This window comes from Microtus ochrogaster, chromosome 21, assembly GCF_000317375.1.
Source record: "Microtus ochrogaster isolate Prairie Vole_2 chromosome 21, MicOch1.0, whole genome shotgun sequence".
In the NCBI taxonomy this organism is placed as follows: Eukaryota; Metazoa; Chordata; class Mammalia; order Rodentia; family Cricetidae; genus Microtus; species Microtus ochrogaster.
The window spans coordinates 35,759,578-35,787,309 of record NC_022022.1 but is presented as its reverse complement, the minus strand read 5'-3'; the positions used below and the strand labels follow the sequence as shown (position 1 = coordinate 35,787,309).

The following is a 27,732-nucleotide window of genomic DNA, read 5'->3' as shown; positions in this document are numbered from 1 at the left end:
TGAATAAAACACCAGAAAAGAGTGGTGTAAAACGGGAAAAGAACCCTCTGGAAGCTGGTCAGAGGACCTAGCAGAGAATCTAAATAAGGCCCCAGAGGACCTCTGAAGTTCCTCATACCATTGCCTTACCCCCAGCTACTATTGCTCCCTGCTGAACCCAGGGGAAACCTATAACTTGTTTTCCATCCTTTGTCAGATCAAGCTCATGTGTTGTCTTGATTTTACAACTTTTAGCTTTTTCTGTTCGTGTGTGGTCACTTGATACTTGAAAAATGTCTCCACTGCCCCTGAGGCAGTAATAGCATTGATTGAGACTGAGGTGCTGCAGCCAGACTGTCTGGTCTCTAACTCTCCCATTACTACACTCTAGCCTGGCCTTGGGTGTGGTATCAAGCTTCTCTCTGCCTTGTTTCCCTCATTTGTAAGGTGGAATAAAAATAACGCTGACTTGTCATGAGGCTTCAGTTTGCTGGTGAATCTGATCTACTTAGTGGAGTGCCTTGAAGGAGCTGTAAACTTCACTTGTTATAGAAGCTATCCATACATCGCATAGACACACACTCTGGTAGGAATGAGCAAGGAATTAGTACATAGCTGTTGTGAGTCTTATCTTGTTATGTTGTATGCATAAAGGTAACACACAGTAATGGACTGCTAGGCTATCAAAGAAGAACTGAGGAGCCAAGAAAAAGGTTCCTTACTTCTTTTGAAATAGTTCCTTCCTTTGATTCCTAAAACAAAACTCACACTCTTATTTCATGGCTAGAAATATAATAGTTCAAAACACAAGAAACAGCTCTAGGGTTAAGAGCGTCCTGCTTCTTGCAGAAGACCTGACTTGAACTCCCAGCATCCACATTAGGCTGCCTGTAATTCCAGAGTTGGAGAATCTAATGGCCTTTGCAGGTACATGCACTCATGTGCTTTCAGACACAAACAGACACATAGGCATACAAATAATTAAAGACAAAAATAATTCTTGGAAAAGGATTAATTTATAATGTTACTAACACAGTATGTCTCGGGTTGATATTAATTGTGAAAGGCATTTATAATTTATAATTAACTGTGAAAGGAGGAGCTAAAGAAGGAAAATTTGTAGGATAAAGGGGAGCTGAAAGTATGGAATTTCATGTCATCCCACCTTAGGTCTGTCCAGTTTTCCTGTATGTGATTTCTTAGAATAGTTGATTTCAGTCTGCCTGGACAAATGTCTTCCTTAGTAAGCAATATGTCTGCAAATGCTTTGACAGCCTTTGCTGGTGATGTCTTGTTGTCTTTGTTTATAACTGAAAGGCAAAAGAAAATCTTTACTTGGCTGAAATTTTTCCTGTCACCAAATGAAGACCCTCTCTCTTCAGTGCTCTCTGTTGCTTTTGGGAGCACTGCAGAGGATCACTACCTCTCGTTGGATGAATCCTTCAAGGTTTTGTAGCCTGCCATGGACCTGACCCAGACCTTCATTTTTTGTCCAACCTTCTTGATAAATTGTGCCTTCTGCTTCTCCCTCTCCAGGTACCTCTAATGATTTAAAAAAAAAATCCCCATTTGCTCTTAAATCTCACAGCGTAACACCACTCCATTCTGCATCCCCATCAGCCTGTCCAAGGTCATTCCCTTCCCACCACACACAATTGTTCTTGCCACACCCCGAGAGCCTTTCTGTGCACTAAAAGCCACGTATGCATTCTCTAAATGATTTATTTCTAATGTTCTGTTTTTAGAGCCTGTCTTTATTAGGAGTTTGAAGAAGGAAGGGTGCAGTTAAATCTCAAATACCAGTACCTGGCTTGCCATGGTCATTTGATGTAGATCACTAAATGGCTTGCTTTGTGAGCACCCTGTTGCTGCCTCAGGAAGTACATCTATATTCTAAGATCTTCACTGAACATGGTTTATGGAGCTCTCTCCTTTCCTTCTCTTCAGAGACTTTTTTTTTTTTAAAGGGACTCCTTCTTGGTCTGAAGACCTACAGAGGGTTTCCTTCTGATTTGGAATTTTCAAGTACCTTTTCCCATAATGTTGAATTTATTTGACTATGGTTTATAAGGACAGAATTTCTAAAGAACTATGCATCCATCAAGTAAAGTTCACTACTGATTTCCACATAACAGGGGATAGACCTAGTCAAGTTTCTTTCCTCATTAAAACTAACATAAAGAGATGGAAATGATGACAGATTGGATTGAAGAACAGACAGAAAAAGTAGAATGGCTAGATACTTCCAGTTTGGAAAGGAAAGAGGGAGGGTACAGAATGGAAAAAAGTGAGGCTATCATCTGGAACCTCCCAGGGAGATGATCAAAGCCTGAACATATATGCCCCAAATACAAGGGCACCCTCATATGTAAAAGAAACACTTCTAAATCTTAAATCATACATTAAACTATACACACTAACAGTGGGAGACTTCAACACTCCCCTCTCACCACTGGACAGGTCATTCAGACAAAAAAATTAACAGAGAAATAAGGGATCTAACATATGTTATGACTCAAATGGACTTAACAGCCATCTATAGAATATTCCATCCAAACATAAACAAATATACCTTCTTCTCAGCACCTCAAGGAACCTTCTCAAAAATTGACCACATACTCGGTAACAAAACAAAGCTCAACAGATACAAAAAAATTGGAATAAGCCCATGTATCTTATCAGATCACCATGGCTTAAAACTAGAATTCAACAGCAATACTAATTCCAGATAGCCCAGAAACACATGGAAATTGAACAATGCTCACCTGAAGCAACAATGGGTCAAGTAAGAAAGAAAGGAAAAAGTTAAAGACTTCCTAAAATTCAATGAAAATGACCACACAACATGCCCAAAATTATGGGACACAATGAAAACAGTGCTAAGAGGAAGGTTCATAGCACTAAATGCCTACCTAAAGAAGCTGGCAAAATCCCACACTAGTCAAATTAACAGAACATTTGAAAACTTTAGAACAAAAAGAAGTAAATTCACCCAAGAGAACTAGATGACAGGAAATAATCAACTTGAGAGCTGATATCAACAAAATAGAAACAAAGAAAACAATACAAAGAATCAATGAGACAAAGAGTTGGTTCTTTGAAAAAATAAACAAAATAGACAAACCTTTATCCACACTAACCAAAAGGCAGAGCGAGAATATCCAAATTAACAAAATCAGAAATGAAAAGGGGGACATAACAACAGACACGGAGGAAACACAGAGGATCATCAGGTCATATTTCAAAAACCTGTACTCCACAAAATTGGAAAACTTAAAGGAAATGGACAACATTCTGGATAAATATCACTTACCAAAATTAAATCAAGACCAGATAAGCAAATTAAACAGACCAATAACTGTTGGAGAAATAGAAACAGTCATAAAAAGTATCCCAACCAAAAAAAGCCCAGGACCAGATGGTTTCAGCTCAGAATTCTACAAGATTTTCAAAGAACTAATACCAATACTCCTCAAATTGTTCCACACAATAGAAACAGAAGGAACATAGCCAAACTCTATTTATGAGGCTACAATTACCCTGATACCCAAACCGCATAGAGACATTGCTAAGAAAGAGAATTACAGAACAATTTCACTCATGAACCTTGATGCAAAAATACTCAAAAAAATACTGGCAGATTGAATCCAAGAATGCATCAGAACCATTATCTACCATGATCAAGTTGGCTTCATTCCAGAGATGCAGGGATGGTTAAACATACAAAAATCTGTCAATGTAATCCACCATATAAACAAACTGAAAAATAAAATAACACATGATCATCTCATAAGATGCTGAAAAAACTTTTGACAAAATACAACATCTCTTCATAATAAAGGTCTTAGAGAGAGCAGGGATACAAGGAACACACCTAAACATAATTAAGGCAATATACAATAAGACAACAGACAACATCAAACTAAATGGAGAGAAACTCACAGCAATCCCACTAAAATCAGGAACAAGACAAGGCTGTCCACTCTCTCCATATCTATGCAATATAGTTCTTGAGGTCCTAACTAGAGCAATAAGACACCAAAAGGAGATCAAGGAGATACAAATCAGAAAAAAAAGTCAAACTCTCACTATTTGCTGATGATATAGTTTACATAAGTGACCCCAAAAATTTCACCAAGGAACTTCTACAACTCATAAACACTTTCAGTAATGTATCAGGACACAAGATTAACTCAAAAAATTAGTAGCCCTCCTGTACACAGATGATAAATGAGCTGAGAAAGAAATCAGAGAAACATCACTGACCCTTCACAGTAGCCACAAATAGCATAAAATATTTTGGAGTAACTCTAACCAAACAAGTGGAAGACTTTTATGACAAAACTTTGAGTCTTTGAAGAAAGAAATCGAAGGAGACACGAGAAAGTGGAAAGATCTTCCATTCTCTTAGGTGGGCAGAATTAACATAGTAAAAAGGTAATCTTACCAAAAGTAATCTACAGATTCAATGCAATGACCATCAAAATCCCATCAAAATTCTTCACAGATGCCGAAAAACAGTACTCAATTTCATATAGAAAACAAAAAAAAACCCCAGGATAGCCAAAAAAAATCCTATAAAATAAAATAATTTCTGGAGGCATCATAATCCCTGACTTCAAACTCAACTACAGAGCTACAGTATTGAAAATAGCCTTGTATTGGCATAAGAACAGACAGGGAAACCAATGGAACCAAATCGAAGACTCAGCTATTAATTCACACACCGTCAAACACCTGATTTTTAACAAAATATCAAATAAAAAAAGCATATTTAAGAAATGGTGCTGGCATAACTGGATATCAACATAGAATGAATGTAGAAGAATGAAAATAGATCCATATTTATGGCCATCACAAAACTCAAGTCCAAATGGATCGAAGACCTCAACATGAAGCCAGCCATACTGAACCTTATAGAGGAAAAAGTGGGAAGTACACTTGAATGCATTGGCACAGGAGACCACTTCCTAAATATAATCCAGTAGTATAGACACTGAGAGAAATAATTAATAAATAGGACCTCCTGAAACTGAAAAACTTCTGTGAAGCAAAAGACATGGTCAATAACAACCTATGGAATGGGAAAAGATCTTTCCAACCCCACATCAGACAAAATATACAAAGAACTCAAGAAATTGGCCATCAAAAGAACAAATAATCCAATAAAAAATGGAATACAGACCTAAACAGATAACTCTCAACAGAGGAATTTAAAATGGCTGAAAGACACTTAAGGAAATGTTCAACATCCTTAGTCATCAGGGAAATGCAAATCAAAACAACTCTGAGATTCCATCTTACACTTGTCAGAATGGCCAAGATCAAAAACACTGATGACAACTTCTGCTGGAGAGGTTGTGGGGTAAAGGGAATTCTCCTCCATTGCTGGTGGGAGTGAGTGCAAACTGGTACAGCCCCTTTGAATATCAGTTTGACGAGTTCTCAGAAAATTAGAAAACAACCTTCCTCAGGAGCCAGCAATACTACTTTTGGGTATATATCCAAAGGATGCTCAATCATGCCACAAGGACATGTGCTCAACTATGTTCACAGCAGCTTTGTTTGTTCATAGCCAGAACCTGGAAACAACCTAAATGCCCTTTGGCCGAAGAATGGATAAGGAAAATGTGGTACATTTACACAATGGAGTACTACACAGCAGAAAAAAAAATAACGACATTTTGAAATTTGCAGGCAAATGGATGGAGCTAGAAAGCATCATTTTGAGGGAGGTAACCCAGACCTAGAAAGACAATTATCATATGTACTCACTCGTAAGTGATTTTTAAAAATAAAGCAAATAAAACCAACCTACAAATCACAATCCCAGAGAACCTAGACAACAATGAGGACTCTAAGAGAGACGTACATGGATCTAATCTTCACAGAAAGTAGAAAAAGACAAGATCTTCTGAGTAAATTGGGAGCATGGGGAACTTGAGAGAGGTTAGAAGGGGAGGGGTGGTACGTAGCAGGGACGGGAGCAGAGAAAAATGTAGAGCTCAATAAAATCAATTAAAAAAAAAAAACTCCCCATACAACTTTCTTCTTGTAGTCTGGCTTCAGAAACTACAACATAGATTCATGATGGGGCAGGCAGATTGCCTGGTTCCCTAACTCTGTCAGGCAGATTCCACTTCCCCCTGCCCCTGTCCCATAACATTGTCATTTCAGGAGACATGTGCCCGCAATTTACCAACTCATTAATCAGCACCAGAAGCCCCACCTGCTCCTAAGAGGAACCTGTATGAAGTCAATTTGTAGTCACTCGAATTTGCTGTCTTATTTTATAGGTGACAAGATTTTTTATTTAATGTCTGATTCAGTGGGAACAACTTCAGAACAAAAGGGGTGAAATCAAATGGTGAGAATTAAATAGATAATAAGAAAATTGTAAGAAGCCCACTTTAGAGTGACATAACGTAATACTTAACAACACTGCTAACTAGGACTAAAGGGGGTGTTCAATATATCTGGAATAAGAAAATTACAAAATGAGGGGGGAAAGTATGGTGGAAAATGGACGTCTGAAAGGCAGGGGAAAAAAAGATATTTGGAATCCATGAGATACCGCCCTGGGAAGCTGTTGGCAAACGGCTGATATGAAGGAGGTTAGCTATGCTCCCCAAATCTTTGGAGAAACTGAATCACCTTACTTTATATTTATTTTTCGAAGTGTTGAAACACTTACAGACTTAGCCAGAAGAGCACAAAGTAAAGATGTTAAATGCTTTCCCAAGCCAAACTGTAAAATTTCATCAAAGGCAAATGGAATTTTTTGGTTACTTTTTTATTGTTTACAGTTTCAAAATAACTGTATCAAGGAATAATTCATTTTCCCTGGAAGCCCAATGGTATGCTTCAGGATTTCTAAGCCCCCACCCGAGACTGCGGATCTAATACCACCCCCCCCCGCCCCTTTATGAGGTGTGTGACCAACGTTTCCATAACTTCTCCAAAGTGTCGCTGGCCCCGAAGAAGTTGAAGTTCACCACACTCTGCCTTCTGGAGTCCTTCCCAGCTCGCACCGCTCAGCACAGCTTGCACGCGCTTTGTTTCTCAAAGCTGAAGGGGGCGTGTGGCCAGGCTTTTGGACCAGCCAGGGACGTTTGTCGGGCGGCAGCGCCGGGGATGCTCTGAGGAGGACGGGTCTGGAGGTGGTTGGGGCCGCTCCAGGCGCCGGGCCGCGTAATCCCTGCGCTAAGTGCTTGGCTCGCAGTCTGCAGTCACTAGTGGGAGCTGGAGAGGGAGAGTGAGAAAAATTCCAGCGGCGGCGGCGGAGCGGGAGGAGGGAAAAGAGCTGCGGCCACTGCGACTGCGGCGGCGGGGGCAGAAGTTGCCGGCGTGGTGCGCGGAGTCCCGGCACGGAGGACTCGAGCCCCGGGCGCGGCGACGGGTAAGGTGTGCTCCGGGGGTGTTGGGGGCAGGCTGTGGAGTCCTCGGGGCAGCCCGCGCTTTGTGCGGCGATCGGGGCGGGACACGTGCTCCTCCAGGAGCGGGGCACCCGGACAGCGGGACTCGTCAGGGGCAGTGAGCGCTAGGGACACCGCAGGGCGCCCAGCTTCGGAGCAGCCACCTGCCTTGCCCGCTCCCGCGACCCGCCCGGAGAGCCACCCAGTTCAGGGGACATCCGCAGCCTCCAGTCCCCTTGCGTTCTTCCTAGCCAGCGGTCACTCCATCCCCTCTGTCCTCCCGGCTCCCCTTCTCCTCCAGAGTCTCTCCAACGCGGTCCCTCACTCAGCCGCTGACTTTCCTCCCTTGCCCGGGCACTCCTTTCCTCCAGTCCCGAGTCGCTCCACGCTATTCCCATCGGTCCCCTGCAGGGTAAGGGCTTCTGACATTGGAGAAAGACCCTCCGGAAGTTGTGGGGGGCGGCAGGTATCTTGTTTCTTTGAGCCTCTCCAAGGAGACGGAGTGCCCTGTGTTCTGAATGGGGACCTTGTCGCTCCCTTGAGTTATTAGGGACTGCTCTTTTCTTAGTCACCTTCCACCAAGGTGAGGTCAGTGAGCAGCCACAAAGGTGCCAGTGAAACAAAACAGAAGAAGAGAGTGGAGTAACAGAAGGTTCCAGACATATCTGCAGGGAAGCGGAACCACCTGAGAGAAGGTTTCTGAATTCTGGAAAAACAAAAGGCTGCACCAGTTAGGAGGGAGTTCAGCTGAGGAGCATTTGAAAATAATTTGAAAAAGCACTTGGTGTGGAAACCTCTTGCTGTCTTGAGACCAGGTCTTCAGTTTTCTTATGCACGTTTTCGGGAGCTTGGTCACAACTTCTCTAATTCTTGTTTTGAGGAAGTTAAGGGAAATGCTGTATGTCAACAGGGACATTTATATTAAAAAAATAATTTCACCTTTGTACTTTTATACCTCTTTCCACTCTGCTGATCAAGGAGAATTATGTCCAACTGCAAAGAAAATAGGAAAGGACTTGTCAGTAATTTAAAAAATATGAGACATTCCAGGGATCAATAATTTCTTTGGAGACTTCTCATTACAAGGATGTTGTCGAGGATATTACATGTTAGTGAAATATGCGAGTTGTGACACACTTGGATCATTGTGTGACACCAAAAAAAAAAAAAAAAGCCTGTGTTGCAAGCAAATCATAGCAGTGATGCTTTTTATGGAAAAGTTAGCTTGGAGCTAATTGCTCCCATTCTCAGTGTTCTTTAGTCCTGCATAGTGTACCTTTGTTTGTAACAAAAATATGGCCCAGGGCTACAGAACTGGGTACAGTGTGTTATTTGTCCAATCTGAATTACCATTTAGAAAACCACCTTTTCCTTTTGCTCACAGGAGGCAAGTTGATATGATCTCATTACACGTGTGTGAGGGGCCGCTGGTGAAGTTTAGTAGCACGGAGTTGCGAACTGAAATCAAAATGTTGGTGTTTGGCGAGTTAAAAATCTTGATTTATGTCATGCTCGTGAGTCATCACTGTTTATAGCGCCTTTGCCACCTTGTTCTCCAGGTGCGGCCAGTGTGTAGTCAGGCCGGGTTGTCAGAAGCCCCGTTAGATCATGATTGTCCCCGAGTAACGTTTTACCTCCATTTGAGCAGCTCATGGCCTGCTCAAAACTTCTCTCAAACGTTCCAGCTGTTGAACATTGTTTATTAAAAGGAATTAACTTTAAGATTTCCCCATAAACTCTGAACACTATGAGACAACCTGCTGAAGTATTTTCATTATAGCAAATGTTGGTTTTGTTATTTGCTTGAAAGCAGGGGCAGTTTGCAATCATACTTATCGCTTGGTAGGCACAGGACGTCCCACCACGCTCTTCCTAAGCACTGGATTAATATTTACCTTCCGAATTTTGTGTTACCCACTCAAACTCAGCAAAAGCTTTCCTGCTTTTCTTCTTTCTCGGGTTTCTTGCTGCATCTCCCCTAATGGCCACTTCTCTGCTGTAACTGCTTGCTTAGCTTTCCCTTGCAATGCCGCTATTTCATTGTGGGATTTTCGGGATTTTTAGATGAGTAGGTTAGGGTAGAACAGCAGATCATCGATTTATGAAAAAGTGGTTTTGGAGAATCTCATCATCATATATTAGTATTAAAGAGGAAGACGATGAGACCCGGGGATCTTGACAAGCAGTTAGTGAACCCTATTGTCTGGGGAGGGGACTCCATGTAGTGTTGGAGCTATGCCATAGTCATTTTCATCAAACTCACCTTGATTCCTTGCTCAGACAGGTTTATCAGTCTGAAATTGTAAGGGTTTCTTTTCATGGCAACTAATTAAAGTCATAAGTGAAAGTTAACAAGTTGTAATAATTGAGGATCATTTGTGCTATAGAACATTGGCTTCTCAGTTGATTTTATGTGCTATGCATTGTTCTGCATGCTGCTAACAGGGCCATATTGGGCAGGAGAGTTATTGTTTTTTTTTCCCTGTAAAGAATATTTAAACTTGCAGGATGTGCGTTTTATTATCCCTCCCATGGTTACATTTTTTTCTTCTGTATATGCGGATAGGGTGACGTGGGTGAAGTGGGAGAATAAAGGGTTGGTTCATTTTAGTGACCACTTTTGAGGTTTGTTTTTTCAACCAGAGGCCATCAATTTGACTCCCATAAAATTCATCTGTTTCACATATAACTTACTTGGGAAATTATGGTTGATAAACAGGTATCCCAGCTGGGGGTGGTGGTGCATGCCTATACTCCAGCACTCAGGAAGCAGAGGCAGGAGGATTTGAGACCGCCCTGATCTACATAATGAATTTCAGGCTACCCAGGGTTACACAGCCAGATCCTGTCTCAACAACAACAAACCCAAACAACCCTCCAAATAATTGGAACAAAGTATACGGAAACTCAGGAGTGGATAGAGGGCTATTTATGATGTTACTTTGAGGATTTTTCTATTCATCTATAGTGAGATGAAAAGTATTATGTATAATTTGCACAAGGCAGATTGTTATTTACATTTTATAGTATCTTTCTATTTATATGCTTATATCTTTTTTCATATATATACATATATATATATACATATATACATATGTGTATATGTGGGGGGTACCAATGTCTTGATTGCCTTTGTTTTCACATAGATATCTATGTGCCTGCTCTGGATGTCTCCCCATTACACCGCAGAGACATCGTAGGTGTAAGATAAACACAGTCCTTGTCATTGAACTTGTACTCTAGAGATGGAAGAGAGTGGATTACATATGTACAACTCATTTCCAGTAGTGAAAGCTGCCTTGAGGAAAGTCCAGAACATGTAACAAAAATGTGGGGTGGGGGAGGCAACCTAGAATCAGGTGGTCCAAGTGCATTTCTGGTCACAATAAAGCCAACCGTGAGGATTCAGGAGAAACATGTGGTCACACCCTGGTTAGAATGATAGGAAACAAAGGGCTTGAGTTCAGAGGGCGGTTGTTAAAAAGCTGGGAAAATAGGACATAGCATATCTGTCTAGTGCGAAGAAGAGCATCTGCAGTGAGGCTATGTTGTGATATAGCCCAGAGTCTGGCAAACGATGGACCCAGGAGCCATTGATCCAGCACTCTTGTCACTGAATAGGAGGATCATTGGGCTAATTCATCATTGCTCGTTCATTTTTCTTCTAGTGTTGGGGAAGGAACCTATTACCTTAAGGACATTAGGCAGTGCCAAGTACTAAGCACCACCCCCCAGCCAGACATGACTTTCAAAGGTCAGACTTCAGTTCCTTCTCACAATCTCCAGACATAACCACCTTATCTTCCTCCAGATGACTCTTGGTTGCACGCTTGGTGTTTGGGGAACCACGGTGCACCCTGGGAAGTATGATGTGTTCTCAGAGCTATGGATGATGCCAGGACAGTTACCAGGCCATGCTCTTCTGAGAAGGGATACAGGGGAAGAAATCTTTACATGTTCACTTCATTTTTGGTAAGGTTGGCTGCAGAGGAAGGAAAGCAAGGCAGAAGTCCCTCAGTTGGATCTGAGAGGCATTGCTTTCTGGCAACTTTGAAAATATGGGATGCTTTTGAAGGATTGCTTGAGCTGTGAGATTTGGACTTCAGCCACCATTGAATCTCAGCCCTTTGCGGAGCTCTGATACTAAGTAGGCAGGCAGTGACAGTTGAAATAAGGCTGGGGATTTAATTCATCTGATTTTCCTTTCCCTCTTTTTTAAACAGTAAATAAAGGGCTGTATGGGGCTGCAGCTTTAGGAGATACAAAGTAGTGTTGGGATTGTTTTCCCCTTGATGACTCCATTTGCTTGTTGGCTAAAGGAAAAGAAAGATACAATTCAATATATGTATGCCTGTAACATTTCTTGCTTGGCTATATTGAGATAAACATTTTGGTCATTTTTATAACAGTTAGATAGATAGGGATTTGAATAAGTACAGAAACATCTGTCACTAGTTAATTTGATGATTAATGACTCTAGAGTGACTTCAAGGAAGCTAGTAATGATCATGGCTTTGTCTAAATTAATCTCTGAGTAGGAATCAGTGTGTTTTATCTAACTAATACACTTTACAACTGCCTATAAAAGGCACTAAATTGTCGGCTCTTTGGAAGAAGCTGCCCTTTTGCCATTGCCCAACACACTTTAGCCATAGTACAACTGGCTTACCCTGAAGCTATTTCTCTCATTATAGAATGCAGTAGAGGGCTCAATGGCAATTTCAATGGGGTTTTACCTCGTTCTTTTGTGTACGAGCCTCCTCCTTCATTTGGCCATCTGTCCGTTCTGTACCTGTCTCATCTCTTTTCTGTCTTCCCCAGCTTTGCCGAATGTCTTTGTATTTTCCCACTGGCTTCTATGTTATGGGTCCCCTCTGCCTGTCCAGGGTCACTCAACTATTCTACTTTATATTCTTGGCTCAATAAGATAACCTGGCTGAGGCACCCTGATTTTAGGTGACTCAGGTTGTGGGAAGTTCAGCTAGAGAACACAGGACTGGGAAGGGTGGAAATTGAAATCATGTGTTCTCTTGGTTCCTTCTCTGCTCCATTATTTTGGGCTGCCTTACTGAAGTTCTCCTTGGGCTTCAGATTCTGGTCTCCTTGAGCATCTTGCTTTGCTCTGTTGTCCTTGGGTTCTGTCAATCAGTGCTTATTAGGTTGTAGTTTACAAACATATCCTCCTCAGTTTATGAGAAGCTGTATGAAGGAAGGTTGTGTTTTCTGTTCACTTGGGTTCTGCTGCCTCTTTCTCTAGGAATCTTCTTGGATCGAGGAGAGCAGTTGGCCTCCCTTACCACCTGGTGGGCAGCTGCTTTGTCGGGTTATCCTTGCCACACCGGCTCATGAGCATGTTAAAGACAACCATTGACAGAGGTTTCTGTCCCGTCCGGTCCTGCAGTCGTTCAGTCCCAAAGAAATATATACAGATGTCCACATTAATTATAAACTGGTTGGCCTATTAGCTCAGGCTTCTTATTTACTGATTCTTACATCTTACATTATTAGCCCATTATTCTTGTCTGTGTTACCACGTGGCTTGGTACCTTTCATCAGCGAGGCATTCTCATCTTGTTTCCTTTCTGCCTGGGTGATGACTGCAGACTGAGCTTTCCTCTTCCAGGAATTCTCCTGTTCTGGTTGCCCTGCCTCTACTTTCTGCCTGGTTCCTGGCCAATCAGCATTTTATTAAAAAAAAAATACAAGTGACAGGATAAAAGACCATTGTCCCACAGCAGATAACTGTCCATCTTTTTACTGGTTTCAACTTTTGACTTAATAGTCCATGTTCCTTTTATGCATGTATGTTGCTTCTTCTCATTTTTCATTCAGGAATACAGCGCATATTTATAGAGTCATCGCTTAGGGCCAGATGATACTCGGTTAGGCAGTGTGGATACACAAAAGGTAACCTTTGACTCTTGTTCGAATGTACATTGGGGAGAGGGCTGGTGATAAACAACTAGTACAAGGTTTATAAGTTTGGTTTCCTCGTAGGGTCAATGAAACAATGCTACGATGAATGAGAGAAGCGGGGTGGGTGGTGTGGTTTGTATGAGCACAGAAGGAAACCTACAGCAGGGGCGTCCATGAGGCAGACTTGATGTAAGCAGATGGTAGACGCTTTTCCTAATGGCACATAGGATAAGTCTTCTCTGCAGGAAAGTCAGAAGTTACAGATTAGCTTTCTGTGGTGGCTCGCAGTTTTAATCTTGACACTGAGGAAGCAGAGGAAGGCAAATACCTGAGTTCTGGGGCCAGCCATGGCTGTATCGTGAGACCCTGTCTTAAAGAAAGGGAGGACAAAAAAGAAAAGGGAAGAAAGAAAAATAAATTTTTTATTATATTAATACCTAAAATTAAAAGTTTTATTTATGTATATGTTTCCCTTAAGTTTTTTCTAATGCATTGTGCATCTTTAAACAAAGACTATGTAATCATTTTGTTGATTGTATTTCTCTCCTCCTTTCCCTCTTCTTCTGTTTTTTGTTTGTTTTGTTTTGGTTTTGTTTTTCAAGACAAGGTTTCTTTGTGTAGCCCTGGCTATCCTGGAACTTACTTTACAGATCAGGCTGGTCTCGAACTCAGAGATCCTCCTGCCTCTGCTTTCCCAGTGCTGGGATTAAAGGTGTGTTCCACCATGCCAGACCATGTGTTTTTGCTTGTGTTTTTACATTAAGTGTACGTTGGCAACACCATTCTATATTGATATAGGTGTTCTGAAACATACTTAATATATAATCTGAAAATTAAGTCACAATATTGTTCATTTACCTGGTGTTTTTTTTAATGAGGATTTTTTTGAAAATCTTAATATGTATGGAAAAGAAAATTAAAGTAGGTGATGATGCCACCACATAGAAACTTCTGGAAATGCAGAGATTCTTGCATGTGAGAGTGCAGGAATTAATTATATAAATCATATAGATCTTTTATTTTATCAAAATTCCTTTGAATCATGTCTTTTGCTGTACAGAAAGAGCCACTCTTAACATTTTGGGCCTTTACAGAATTGGGAGTCTAATGGACTTTTGTTTCTTCCCCATCTTTTCTCACTTGGATCTGTTTATACATTTCCATCTCAAGATGAGGGCTTTCTGGATTCAATGTGCCTGGGAATCTACATTTCAAAAGAGCTCTTTTCCTTCCTTCCTTCCTTCCTTCCTTCCTTCCTTCCTTCCTTCCTTCCTTCCTTCCTTCCTTCCTTCCTTCCTTCCTTCCCCAGTTCTGAAACCAGAGACAATATGGATTAGGACGGTGTATCTAGAGTAAGTTTCTCCCTCATTTTAAGTGTTCTCGGAAACTGGAACCACCCTGTGAAGAGTTGGCTGCTCTGTTTAAAGGACCTGGCGTAGGTGACCTCAGGTTGCTTCATCTTTTTGTGAGTCATTTCGCTGTTGAAGCCAAAAGCCAGATGGACTAGAAAGAACCCATGGCCAGACTGCTACGAAGGCATTGCTTACTCATCCTGAGTGTCTGCTAGTCAACTTATATAACGAGATTAGCGAAGACAAGTTAGTAGGGAACCTCATTCCAAAATAAATGTCCCTGCTTCTTTGTGTGTGTGTGTGTGTGTATGTATGTGTGCTTGTAAGCATGTGGATGTTCACGTATGTTTGTGCACAAAATGTGGAGGTTAGAGGTTGACATCAAATATTTTCCTTAATTGCTCTACACATTATTAGTATTATTGTTATTACTACTATGAGACATGGTATTTTACATAACTTGGGAGCTGGCCTGTTTGACTAGACTGGCTGGCCAGCAAGCCCCACGGTTCCTCTTGTCTCTGCCAGCACTGAAATTACAGGCACGAGCTGCCACACCCAACAATTTTTTCTTCTTTTTTACATGGGTTTCTGAGGATCAGGCTCAGGACCTCTACTTGCATTTAATTTTTAGATGATAAATCTGTTCTCTTTGGTACATATTTGAGGGAGAATTCTACTAACATAAACCTTTGAGCTTATCCTATAATCTTAGGAAATAATACAGGATTTATAAATAATACTGAATTTACTTATATGGCAGTTCATAATAAAAGCCCTCCATATATGAAACAATAAGGTTTTTACTTTGCACAGCTAACAAATGATGGATTTTGTAACAGCTGAAACATACCTGCTAACTAAACCGTTTTCGGTCGCAGGTCCTCAGTCAGCATCTTCCAACCTCCATCTCTCTCGATTAAATCAGTCACTCCTTTAAATACTTATCTTTAACATCTGTACCACATAAAAATATTTGAACTCTCTCTGCAGAGAAAAAGCATGCTACATTGTTTAATTGAATTAAATTAGCTTTTCAGGGACATTTACCTAGGAGTTGTTTTCTGGAATCAATTTGGAAAATGATCTTTATTCTGTAGCATTTAAGTTTGATTATGTTTTTCTTAGTAATTCTCCATGGACCTGATTCACTCTTTGACTCAGCCATCAAACCCTAGAGAATTTTGTAGGCAAATTAGGCATTTCCTACATCACGATTATGCATATTTATGAAATAATATGCACGTCCTCCTTAAATGTAGGGGTTTAAGGCATTCTTAATTCTAAAACAGACTGAATTTTATCATTTGAGCACCCTGTGCAAGATGTTAGAGCTCAGAGGACCATATATCCAACTTAACTTCCCTCAAACCTGCTTTACATATGTAAATTCTGGAGAAAAGCAAGAGATTTTTATTTATAAAAAAAGGCAGCTAATCTAAAACTTCCTGTAGATATATTGCCTTAAGACAATGCATGTTTCAGGGTTATCAAATATTCGATGTGCTACATTTTTTACATTCTCTTTTAATTACTATTTTATAAAACCATGAAAAAAATTGAAAATTGATTTTAAACCCTAGATTTCCACTTTCTTTTCTTGTCAAGGTTCTTCTCGGTGATACGATATGTTTTGTTTGCCTGGTATAAAGACTCTAGCAATGTCTTCTTCTTGTGACTACTTCAGATTTAGCATCTTAAGAGTAAAATTAACCTTTAAAAACAAAGTATCAGTTTTATGTGCCACAGTTGGAATTTTGGAATGACAGTCTTTTTCCTAAATACTAGAATATATGAGCCGTACTTTTTTTTCCTGTGCACAGCCCTCAGTTTGACTCTTTTCTTCCTTTCCCCGTGTCTTTGTCTTGCTTTTGTGCTTAAGAGCACAATTTTCCATCAAAACCTTTTCTCCTAGTTATAGAAATTAAACCACTAACTTTTATTCAGAATACTTGGATATTTTTGCCTTGCTACACCACTCTTTAACTGATCAGTGTTTTGATATTTAGTAGGCATATTCTTAATACCATAATGATATGAACTAATAATGAATGATATATTTTCTTTTTTTATTAAATCACTTGATTATGAATTTTACTCAGAATTTTCAAATGAAATATCTGTATTTTAAACATTCACAGAAACTTGTTCTCAGGTCAGGGGCTAGTAATGAGAAATGCATTCATTGTATTTTGTAAAGAACTAAATATACTCTTTTCTCTTGCATAAGCTTGTTGGTATATAAATATCTACATAAATTTTGTCATAAAAATTTCATTAAATCTTCTCAATCTCCCATTTTATTTGAAATTTCAAGCATTTAAACTTGTGATATGAAAGCTATGATTATGCATTCTTACACATTTTCTTTAAACTTACTAGCATTTACCCTGGCTTAGCATTAGTCTATAAATTTCTTTTTTGGCTCACTTCTTCAAAACCTGGAAGGTATAATGCAGTTTAACAATAATATTTTATATCTTCTGTTTGTGAATAATGCCTTCATCACAAATTGAATTAAATATTTATGCAATATGAATGAACTTGCTGTCATGTATTATAAATCAAAGAGTGTGAAAGAGGATTGAGTCTTGCTTTGAACAGAAGATATGTTTAAATTTTCAGATTATAGATTACCAAAAAATTGCACAGAAAATAGACTATATGGAAGGCAAAATGAGACTGTTGAGAACACCACTGAAGTGTAAAATTGATTTAATTCATTATTCCATCTTTAGGTGACGCTGTCAGGGGATATGTTAGGATTGATGTTTTGCAAAAAACAATCTTTGTGCAGGTGTGTGTGTGTGTCGTGAGTGTTGTGGTGTAATATGATGCACATATGCAAGTCAATAGACAACCCTGAATGTCTTAACCTTCCACCTCATTTGAGACAAGATCTTTTGTTCACAGCTGTGTATGGGAGGCTAGCTGGCTCTCGAGATTCTATGGATTCTCCCATTCTGGGATTATAGATTTGTGTTACCTCATCAGGCTTTTTGTGGACTCTGGGCATCCAAACACAGAGCCTTATGTATGTGGTAAACACTGCCCACTGAGTCATCTGAAATAGGGTTTTATGTAACCCAGGTGGCCTTGAACTCCAGATCCTCTTTTATCCATTTCCCTGTTCTGTAGTTATAGGTGTGTTCTCCTATGCCCAGCTTTCGTAGTCACAGGTGTGAGCCACCATGCTCAGCTTCCATGATTTCACTTTTGAACATTAATATTGTCTACAAATGTCTTAGTTTCCCTCAACCTAAAAGACTGTGGTCTAGTGTTAGAGAAACCAAGTGTGTGCTCTTGGAAGTGGTTGGAACTGTTCACCTTATCTCATTTCCTAGATTTGCATTTTAGTCTTCAATCAAAATAGACAGTCTGGTAAGTCTTCTGAAGGGGGCAATGATTCCTTAGCTTTCACTTTGCCTTGTTCTGACATTGATCATCCTACACTTTGTGTCTTCAATCTACTGTGTTTCCTTGTAGCCTCTACCTCTATAGACGTAAAGATCTTTCTTGTTTTATTTCTTATGGCTCTCCTTTGGTCTAGTGAATTATTTCATTCATCTGCTTTGTTTTTTCTGTTTCTGGATACATTTTTTTCATTCGGCTAAGTTTGGAGTAGGAGGCTGTGCTAGAATAGAGCTGCATTCAGCATTGCTAGCTGACCAAATTTCCGTCTTGCTAACTGCTTGGTGTGACTTGGTGTGTAGGAGAGGAAATCCAGAGTGTCCCGCATGCTAGTCAAATGTTCTACCATAATGCTATGACTTGGACTGGAACTCTGTCTTTATGTAAAAGGGGAACCATGTTTGTGCTGTGAAGGGTTATCCATGTGCTTAGGGGGATATGAGATCATAGAACTACAGCATCTCAGAAGTTACTTTTAGGTTGCTCTTTTATGGCAACCAAGCTTTATTATCCTGGAAAGTACAACCACAGTATAGTGTAGTGTTCCAGTTTGAGCCTGGAAAGTACAATCACACTATACTGCTCCAGTTTGTCCCAAGGAAGTACAGTCACACTATAGCATTCCAGTTTGTGCCAAGAAAGTACAACCACACTATAATGGTTCAGTTTGAGCCTAGAAAGTACAGTCACACTATAGCGGTCCAGTTTGAGCCTGGAAAGTACAATCACATTGTAGTGTTCCAGTTTGAGTCTTGGCATCTTCCCCCTAGTATCCTTGAAATATTTGGAAATCTTATTGGTTGTCCCACTGACTTGGCACTTCACCTGCTGGAAAACCTTAGCGTTTTTTTTTTTTTTTTTTTTTTGCAGAGCTGGAAAATTTAATCTATATTTCCTCTTGTACATCATTTGCTAAGATCTTGACTTAAGACCACTTCCAGCCCCTTCCCTGCTTGCAGTTCCCATGTCCAAGTAATCCATTCTCTCAGTCTTTCTTTTCCACTGGATGTTCATTGAATACTTGATGACTAAGTTCTTTTAATAACTTTTGTGGTAGAACTTTGGGATTTTAAAAATATATTGAGTGGATGATATCGATTCATTTTTCCATTTGTGCACTACATGATTTTTAATTTGCTAGAAATGATTTCTCCATAACAGAATCAAAGCCAGTCTTCCCCCATGATGTTGACCACATTCTTCAGTGACCTTATGCATTAGCATATACGATCTCACAGGCTCGCCAGATTGACGAGGAAGTAATTCTAACTTGGAGTAGCAAGACCTGAAGAACTTTGGTTGAGAGAGGTGAAATTCAACACTAGATGGTCAAAATGAAGTTGTACCCGGGTAGGAAAAAAGAATATCACCATAGTCATTGTGCCCATCTCATTGAAGACGGGGTTGCTAGCTTCTCAGTCAACCGAAGAACTGATCTCTGCAGTTCCTTTCAGCAGGTGGCGGCTCTGGATTCTTAAGTCAGTCTCTGCTGCTAAAGTCAGACTCACATGGAGCCCACATGTTGCTTAGTTTGATGACACAATGATTACTGGCACTTGGGGGCTTGGAAGCTTAATCTAAAAAGGCCCGGGAGGTGAATTAGAGATTTTGTTTCACAGTGCACCAAGTGGTAACTGCATGTGGAAGGCACTGATACAGTACAATGGCAGGTGAGTATTTAAAGAATGTTTAAGAAGGGTTTGGGTTAGTAATTCCATTCTGAGAACAATGATGGAGGCGAGAATACTGTGCTGTTGATGAAGCTCAGTAGTAGAGTTCCCACCTAGTTTGTGGGAAGCCCAGGGTTTGATTCCGAATACCACAAATAGTAAAGGGAAATGCTCGAAATGTTTAAAGGAACATTGAAATTGAATGGTGCAACCCCTTTTCCTTTTTGTGACATTTCTTGGTGCCATCAGTAGCTGCTCTCTAGAGTGAAGGCATCACTTCTTTTTTTTAATGCTTTTATTTCTTTTTTTTTATTTATTAAAGATTTCTGCCCCCTTCCCGCCACCGCCTCCCATTTCCCTCCCCCTCTCCCAATCAAGTCTCCCTCCCTCGTCAGCCCGAAGAGCAATCAGAGTTCCCTGCCCTGTGGGAAGTCCAAGGACCACCCACTTCCATCCAGGTCTAGTGGGGTGAGCATCCAAACTGCCTAGGCTCCCACAAAGCCAGTATGTGCAGTAGGATCAAAAACCCATTGCCAAAAAACCAAAACCAAACAAACAAACAAAAAAAAACATTGCATTGTTCTTGAGTTCTCAGGAGTCCTCATTGACCGGCACTGAAAGACATCACTTCTTTTTTTTTTTAAAAATATTTATTTATTTATTATGTATACAATATTCTGTCTGTGTATATGCCTGCAGGCCAGAAGAGGGCACCAGACCCCATTACAGATGTTTGTGAGCCACCATGTGGTTGCTGGGAATTGAACTCAGGACCTTTGGAAGAGCAGGCAATGCTCTTCTTAACCTCTGAGCCATCTCTCCAGCCCAAGGCATCACTTCTTTATGACAACTCACTCCTATTGCATCCATGTGGTGTGTGAATGCTGTATTTTTGTGGAGGGAGGTAGGCAGTCAGTGTGGATTCAGCATAATAACGTTTAAGTTTGGAAACCTGACAGTTCAGGTAACTTGTTTATAAAAGGGCATTACAGAAAGGGACAAAATCATTTAAAAATTGGCCAGTTTATATGAAATGCCATTTTAAACTTAAATTTGGAGGAGATACTCTAAATATACCCAATTTCTTGCCTTGAAAAGGAGCTCACATTGAATTTTGAGAAATAGAAAACGTGCATTAAAAATGTAACAAGACCGATAAAAACAGTTTTTCACCCCAAACCTTATAAACACATTTTCTCTCTTTGCAGATAATGGTGAGTTTTCCTTTGTGATCTGCTCCCAGAATGCCTCAAAGGCATGGGATTAAACAAGACAACATGCTTAGCTGATTGTTCACTGCCTGAACTATTATCTGTCCTTCTCCTTTGCTTCATAGCTATCTTCACAGGATTTTTCCAGAAAGAAACCTCCTCTTTGATTTAAACACAACACTGTTATTTTATTGGCATATTGACTATGGCAGTGGAATCCACGTTTTAAAAATCTTTAGATTCCAAAATAATCAGATTAAATGTGTTGTCTTGCTATATGAAAAAAAGGGTTAAAATAAATTCCAGGTTTAAAATAAAATGGTGATTTTGCTTTATTATGCATAGCATTTAAAATATTAAAGGATATCTGTCAAATCAGAACATTTTTCTAGTTAAATAATCACCATTTGACTTTACAAAGAGGTATAGATATCATAAAAACGTATGAAGTTGCGATGTAATTTCCAACAGATAGGGACCTTCCTTGCTGACTCCTTAGATTCCAAAATACAATTTTTCCATTATGGAAAATCACTTTATGTTGAGCATAAATAATCTGATATTTGCTTTGCTAATGATCCAGCTTATGCTAAAATCACGTTACTGGATTTAACGATGTAACCTCTGCTCTGCGACCTTGTGGATTCTGGAGGCTTGTATTGCTTGTCAAGGGCATTTCCTTTTATTTATTTTAATTTTACCTGCCATTTAAAGCCTTGAGTGACCCTTCATAATTTTATTATGAAACCATAAAATAAGGAAGGACTAGTTGATTATTTTTTACTTTAACTTTTGTAATCTCATATAATTTCAAGTCTTCTTTGTCTTCTCATTTTTCAGGTCAAATAATGAGCTTTTTCAATTTCTCCCCACAGTAACAGATGAGGGAGCATCATATGTTTCTATATTTATTGTTCTTATTTTAGCTTTTCACTTCTGCTCTCTCTTTCAGGGAGGGAGCCAAGGATCATGTTGAAAGGGAACTTGACTGGGAGGCAGGCAAAGCAGGGATTGGCTCTGGGCTCTCAGGTTGATGGATTAAGATGAGATCTGGCCATCTCAGTGGGTCTGAAATGCTCTTGTTCTATCACCTTGACTAAATATTATGGATCGGCAGTTTCCTTGGTGCAAACCGTTATTAAACAATTTAGCTTGTCTTTGTCTTTCTGGAGTGTTTTGAAATTTCAGAGACCAAAGTGAGCTAGTGTTTATTGTTTAAATCCTTCTATCAGAGTTACGATTTTACACTTATTGTATGAGCAAACTTAGCATTCTGTCATTTTCCTATTATGTTCTTAGGAGCATTTTACTTGAGGGTAGCAAATGATTTTGGTCAGGGGATAATAATTTTGCCATAATTAATTCTATGGAGTTATTTTTTTAAAAGAATTTTAAAGCAATTGTTCAGATTTGTTTAGGTCCAAATTTATCTTTGTGTTTGGTTATAATATATAACATTATAATGGCTAATTTGCAAGGCAAAATACAAAGAACTTGCTAGGATTTACAATAAATTAATTTCTTTGATCATTATTTTAATCACTAACATGGAATTCCTCCACAGCCTTCTTGATTAATTTTAGTTTTATGGCTTTTAATAATGTTTTCTCTTTCAAAACTCTTTTTAAAGAATTATGAATGTTTAACTAGATTTGAATGTTATATAGCTAAATTATTTCCTTTTTTTTTTTAAAAAAAGTAGCTCCCATTGTATTATTTTCCTAAAATTCTAACTATTTGTATTGTTCTGGGATTGATAAATAGACTTCTTTAACTGTTCAGGACACTTGATACATTGTTATATTCAAGTTGATCAGCAATTTCCTTTTAAGAGACTATATTTTTATTTAGCAAACTCTACTATTTGATACGGGTTACATTTCAGTGGTGTTTCCTATATTCACCATATTAAATTTTTAATCCCAGCATGCCTCCATGCTTTTATAGAATGTCAACTTGTGCTAACAGGAAAATTACACTTATCAGTCTAACTGAAATGTAATTGAGGAGACAAATTACCAAAGTCCCTCACAGTTCATCATGTTGCATTTGCTGTTAATACGGAAAAGGGATGCTCCACCCAAGCCTATGGACTTACTTGTTTTGCATTTTTTTTTTTGTCTGAATAAGATAAGGGAGAAATCGGAGTTCTGAAGAAATGGTAAGAATATTTTTTTCCCCCCATGGCAAATGGATTAAGGTTCATGATACTGAAACCCTTGGATCAGAAATGAGGAAGAATGTGAAATGAGTAAGCTAATTCCCTCTGTATATTCACTCATTTCTTAGAAGATGGATTACAAATGGACAAAATCATCGCCATATGTATGCCCCTTATGTATAGTTTTATTCATGAGTTTCCATATTGCTACTGTTCTTGCCTGGCTCATGATTCACTGTAGAAATACCAGCGTTACACTCCTGGTAGAATGACTGATGTCACAGAGACATTCTCTTTCAAGCATGCCCGTTTCTGTCCCCATCCACCCCTCTCTCGGTCCTGTCTCCTTGCTTACTCTCACGTAGTCTTTGTCTTTCCCTCAACTTGTCCTTTTATGTTGTCATGCCTTCTAGGTTCCCTATATGTGAGAAGATGTGATGTCTATCTGTGGGCCTGGCTTATTTCACCTAATAGGATTACTTCCAGTTCCATCCGTTTTCCTACAGATGATATAATTTCATTCTTTATGACTGAGACTGAGCTGTGTGTGGATGTATATACATAGCATGTTCACCTCATCGTAACCCACTCTTGGAAAACACTACATGGATCACACCACAATCGACTCAGCATCTCCCTTTTTGTTTGTTGTAGCTTTGCCTCTTTGATTTTTATTACTTTGAGTGATACTAACTTGTATTTTCTAATTTTTGGAATTGATAATGTGTTTCTAGTCTTACAGTTTTGGAGGTGGATCTCTGGGTTGGTAGACAGGCTCTTCTACTCTGTGCTCTGTCCTATGAAATAGGAATAAGAAAATCACTTCAGACAAGGTCTCAGCGCGGAGAGAGCAAAGCAGACATAGTCCCACGCCTAACCAAGAAACTATTTGTAATTGATTCCTGCAGGGAGAGAGAACATCAATTTTCTCCAGTGGAGCAACACGGGGTATATCCATCACACTGCAGGGCAGTCCACACGTGCAGGAGTAGTTGGCCAGCAGCATTGGGTATAACAGTCACACTGCAGGGCAGTCCACATATGCAGGAGTAGCTGGCCAATACAAAACAGGCTCCCTAGTGTTTTTTTTTTTTTGTTATTTGTTTGTTGTTTATATCTTCTGTTTTGTTTGTTGTTGGGGAGGTTGGAGGGAGGGAGAAAATATGAAGTTGGGTGTTTAGGGAAGGGGGGAAATCTGGGAGGAATTTGGGAAGGGAAAGAATATGATCAAAATATATTGCATGAAGAAAGATAAATGCACAATTTATAAAGAGAAAATCACTTTCTTTTATGCCAATATTATATTTCCTCAAAATCTTGAGGAAATATATTCCTAATAAAATAAATATTGAAGTAAAAAATAAAACCGGAGAGTGTTTGTTGACTGAGGAGGCTGGGGAAGCTAGATGCCACACAGCTTTTTCCTTGCATCTACCGAGTGTCTAATAAATGTGTGCTTTTGCCCTTTATTTCAACTCTTTATGGGACATTCGATAGCCGGCCTTTCTGGTGACTGTATGCCATTGCCTTTATAAAATAGAATGAGGTAAATTTGCAAAGCTAGTTTTAATGAGAAAGTATTTTCTTATAAAATGTTTCCAGCTGCAGATATCTTTAGGTCAAAATATTCATATTAAAAATGTAAGTGTTTAATTAGAAATAAAAACCTTGCAGAGACAAACTTAGATTCTTCCCTTATTACTCAGTTTGGGATCCTTCCATTTTAATTTCAAATGCTTACTTCTAAACAATCACATCAATTGTATATTTTTTTGTGTGTGAATGACATTTTCTCTTTGGTGAGTTATGGAAAGTCTGGTTAACCTTAGCATCACTGAAGCTTGAAGAGACATTAATATTAAACAAGTGTTTAGTTGCAGGACATGATCAAGTTTACATTGTTGCAGAGCCTTAATTAAACTTTTATTAAACTGTGTAAACCATGATCCAGTTTGGAAGTAGATAGACATCTGTTTCAAATATTATTACTACAGCTAGAAATTAATAGCCCTTTGGAGTCTGAGCATTTCCCTTTGGAAGCCTTCATTTGCCTTTTCTTATGCTTCCTTCTCTTGTTGAGGCATAGATTATTAAAAAATCATTTTTAGTAATTTATATAATTATATAAAATAAAAGCAGGGCAGTCTTTGGGAATATTTTATTTAAGAATAATAAAGCAAGACTTCTTCATTTTATGTTCAAACCAAGTCTATAGTAAAGCACCAAAATTACTGTGGCTGTTTCATGTTGGGGGCCACTGTGCCTTCTGTCTTCAGGCTCACCCCTTCTTGTCTTTTCCTCCTTTCCTTCTGTGAGTGGTGACAAACTCTAGGTAAAATGTCTTCATTATTCTGCTCGCTTAATAAACATGGTCACATCGTTTTCCTTTGTGTCAGTGATACTAAAACATTCCTTAGTGAATGTAGCTTTTCATTCTGAAAAGAAACCTCATAGTTTACTCAGAATTATTTATGCTGTCTAGATCACAAAATATTGGCATTTATGATTGTATTACACCATGCTTATGTAAATGGTTGAAAGCATACACTTTGATTCTGTCAAATGCAGAATTTGCCACTTTTTGCTATGTTGCTATGTCTTAGTTCTTCAGTGCCAGATTACTAGTGAATGTATAGTCTATGGAAACCATATAAAAAAGTAGGGAAGAGATTCATTTCCTTACAGTTTGTGTTCTTGCACCTTCTTTAAGTAATCTTTGCTCACATCATGGTCATAAAAAATTTGCTTCTGTTCTAAATCCATTTGCAGTTGGATTTTGGTTGTGAAGTGTGAGTGAAGGGTCATTCTCTGTTTCTCTATGTAACCTACTCTCCAAATGAAACTTCTGAATATGCCTTTCCCCAGTGCTTATCTGATCAACACTACTCTGTTGTGTTGTTTTTTTCCCCCCATTCTCCACGGGAGACTCAGATTGGTCTGCTTTCTATTACTCACTGTCTCTATAAGTTAGAGAACTGCTCCTTGGCTGGGCGGATCTTTCATCTCTTTGTCGTTTTGTTTTGTTTTGAAGTCTGTGCTGCTGACCCTTTCTTCTTTCTAGTAAGTTCCCTAATAAGTTTTACAAATTTCTGTTGTTAAAATTACATTGACCTTAAACATGACTTTTGGGACAATTGTCATCTTTATGGTGTCAGGTTTTTTTTTTTGACTAAGACATGTGGCATATTTTGTAACTTTTGATATGCTCAAAAAATTTCACTTCTTATGAAATATTCTTCAAAGAAACTTGGCACATACGGTGTTGTAATTGTGCCTAGATATTTTTATCTTTTTGTTCTTGTGGATAATATAACTTTAAACAGTTTTCTAATTTTTTTGAATAAAAAATCATTTGTCCCTTATGTGGCCCTGCGTCCTGCCAGTGGTGGGATTTTGGTTACAGCTTTTAGCTTTAGAGATACTTTCTATGAAAGCATTTGTTATTTGTGACTCTCACTTTTATGTCTTTTTGAGTCCTTAAAATTTCTTTTCCTTACCCTAGGATGTGGACTTTAACCATAAGATAATTCAGGGTAGAAATAGTAGATGTGCTCGTAGTTTTTATTTCTTATTGAGGCAAATTTTAACGTGTGAATAAATGAACATTTGTTACAGATTTTGAGACAGAGTCTCACGATGCCTCTGTTTTGAACATTTCTGATGTTAAGTATTTTCCTTCTGTTAATAGTATATTATTTTATTTTGGACTCATCATACGTGGGTGTTTTACTCAATTAGTGTTGGTATCTTTGAGATCTTTACAATTTTCCTTCTTATCTCTTTTTGTGGTAGGATATTTGTTCTCTGTGTTGAACTGCTGGCGTGTTCCTGGGGTAGTTTTATTTCATCACAGTCTGCAGTTAGCCGTACACTGCTACAATTGGGTTTGTTAATCTCATTTAAGATTTTTACCTGTAAAAGATTAGTGCTTTTACTAATCTTATTTTTGAACATACATGTAAAAATCCTGTTTTAAAAATAATTTTTTATTGTCTACAACCACTAATCAACAATCTAATTTTTTTATTTGTCTGTCTTAGGTGGTCTGTATAAATGGAATCAAGTAATGTATTATCTCTTGTAAACTGGCTTTTTTTTTCACTTAGTTTAATGTTTGTATTATAGCATGAGCTAGTACTTAATTTTCATGGTCAAAACAATTTTTATTTTGTAATTCCATTGTGCAGATAGACAGCATGTTTATCCGTTCATTAGTAGGTGGACGTTTGTACGTTTGTTTATACTTAGGGTGATGGTGTTGTTATTCATGTGTATGCCCAAACGATTATGCACACATGTGTTTTCCTGTTTCCTGGGAGTATACCTAGAAGTGACCCTTCTGAGCCATGTGGTCATTCTGTGTTTAATACCATGAAGAACAATTGCAGTATTTGCTAAATTGGTTACAGCAGTTTACATCTCCACCAGCCATATACAAGGTTTCCAATTAATCCGTGTCTTACCAACTTTTTCCGAGGACAATGGCCCCTTGTGCTTGCATCTTCCACATCATCAGAATCTACCAATAGAAGAGTGAAAATGTTTTTTAAATCACATATCTTGTGTATTTACATTCTTTTTTCTTGTAATTCCCTATCTGTAGAAAATTAACTATAT

At 38.9% G+C, this 27,732-nt stretch overlaps 1 protein-coding gene across 1 annotated transcript in view; it reads left to right on the top strand.

Moving 5' to 3' along the window:
* Positions 1–7,262: 7,262 nt before the first annotated feature.
* The window catches only part of Bmpr1b (bone morphogenetic protein receptor type 1B), a 296,535-nt gene continuing 276,065 nt past the window's right edge, over positions 7,263–27,732 (top strand). The window contains exon 1 of the mRNA XM_026784078.1: positions 7,263–7,378. The gene's annotated coding sequence lies outside the window, so the exon portion shown is untranslated. The remainder of the gene's footprint in view (positions 7,379–27,732) is intronic.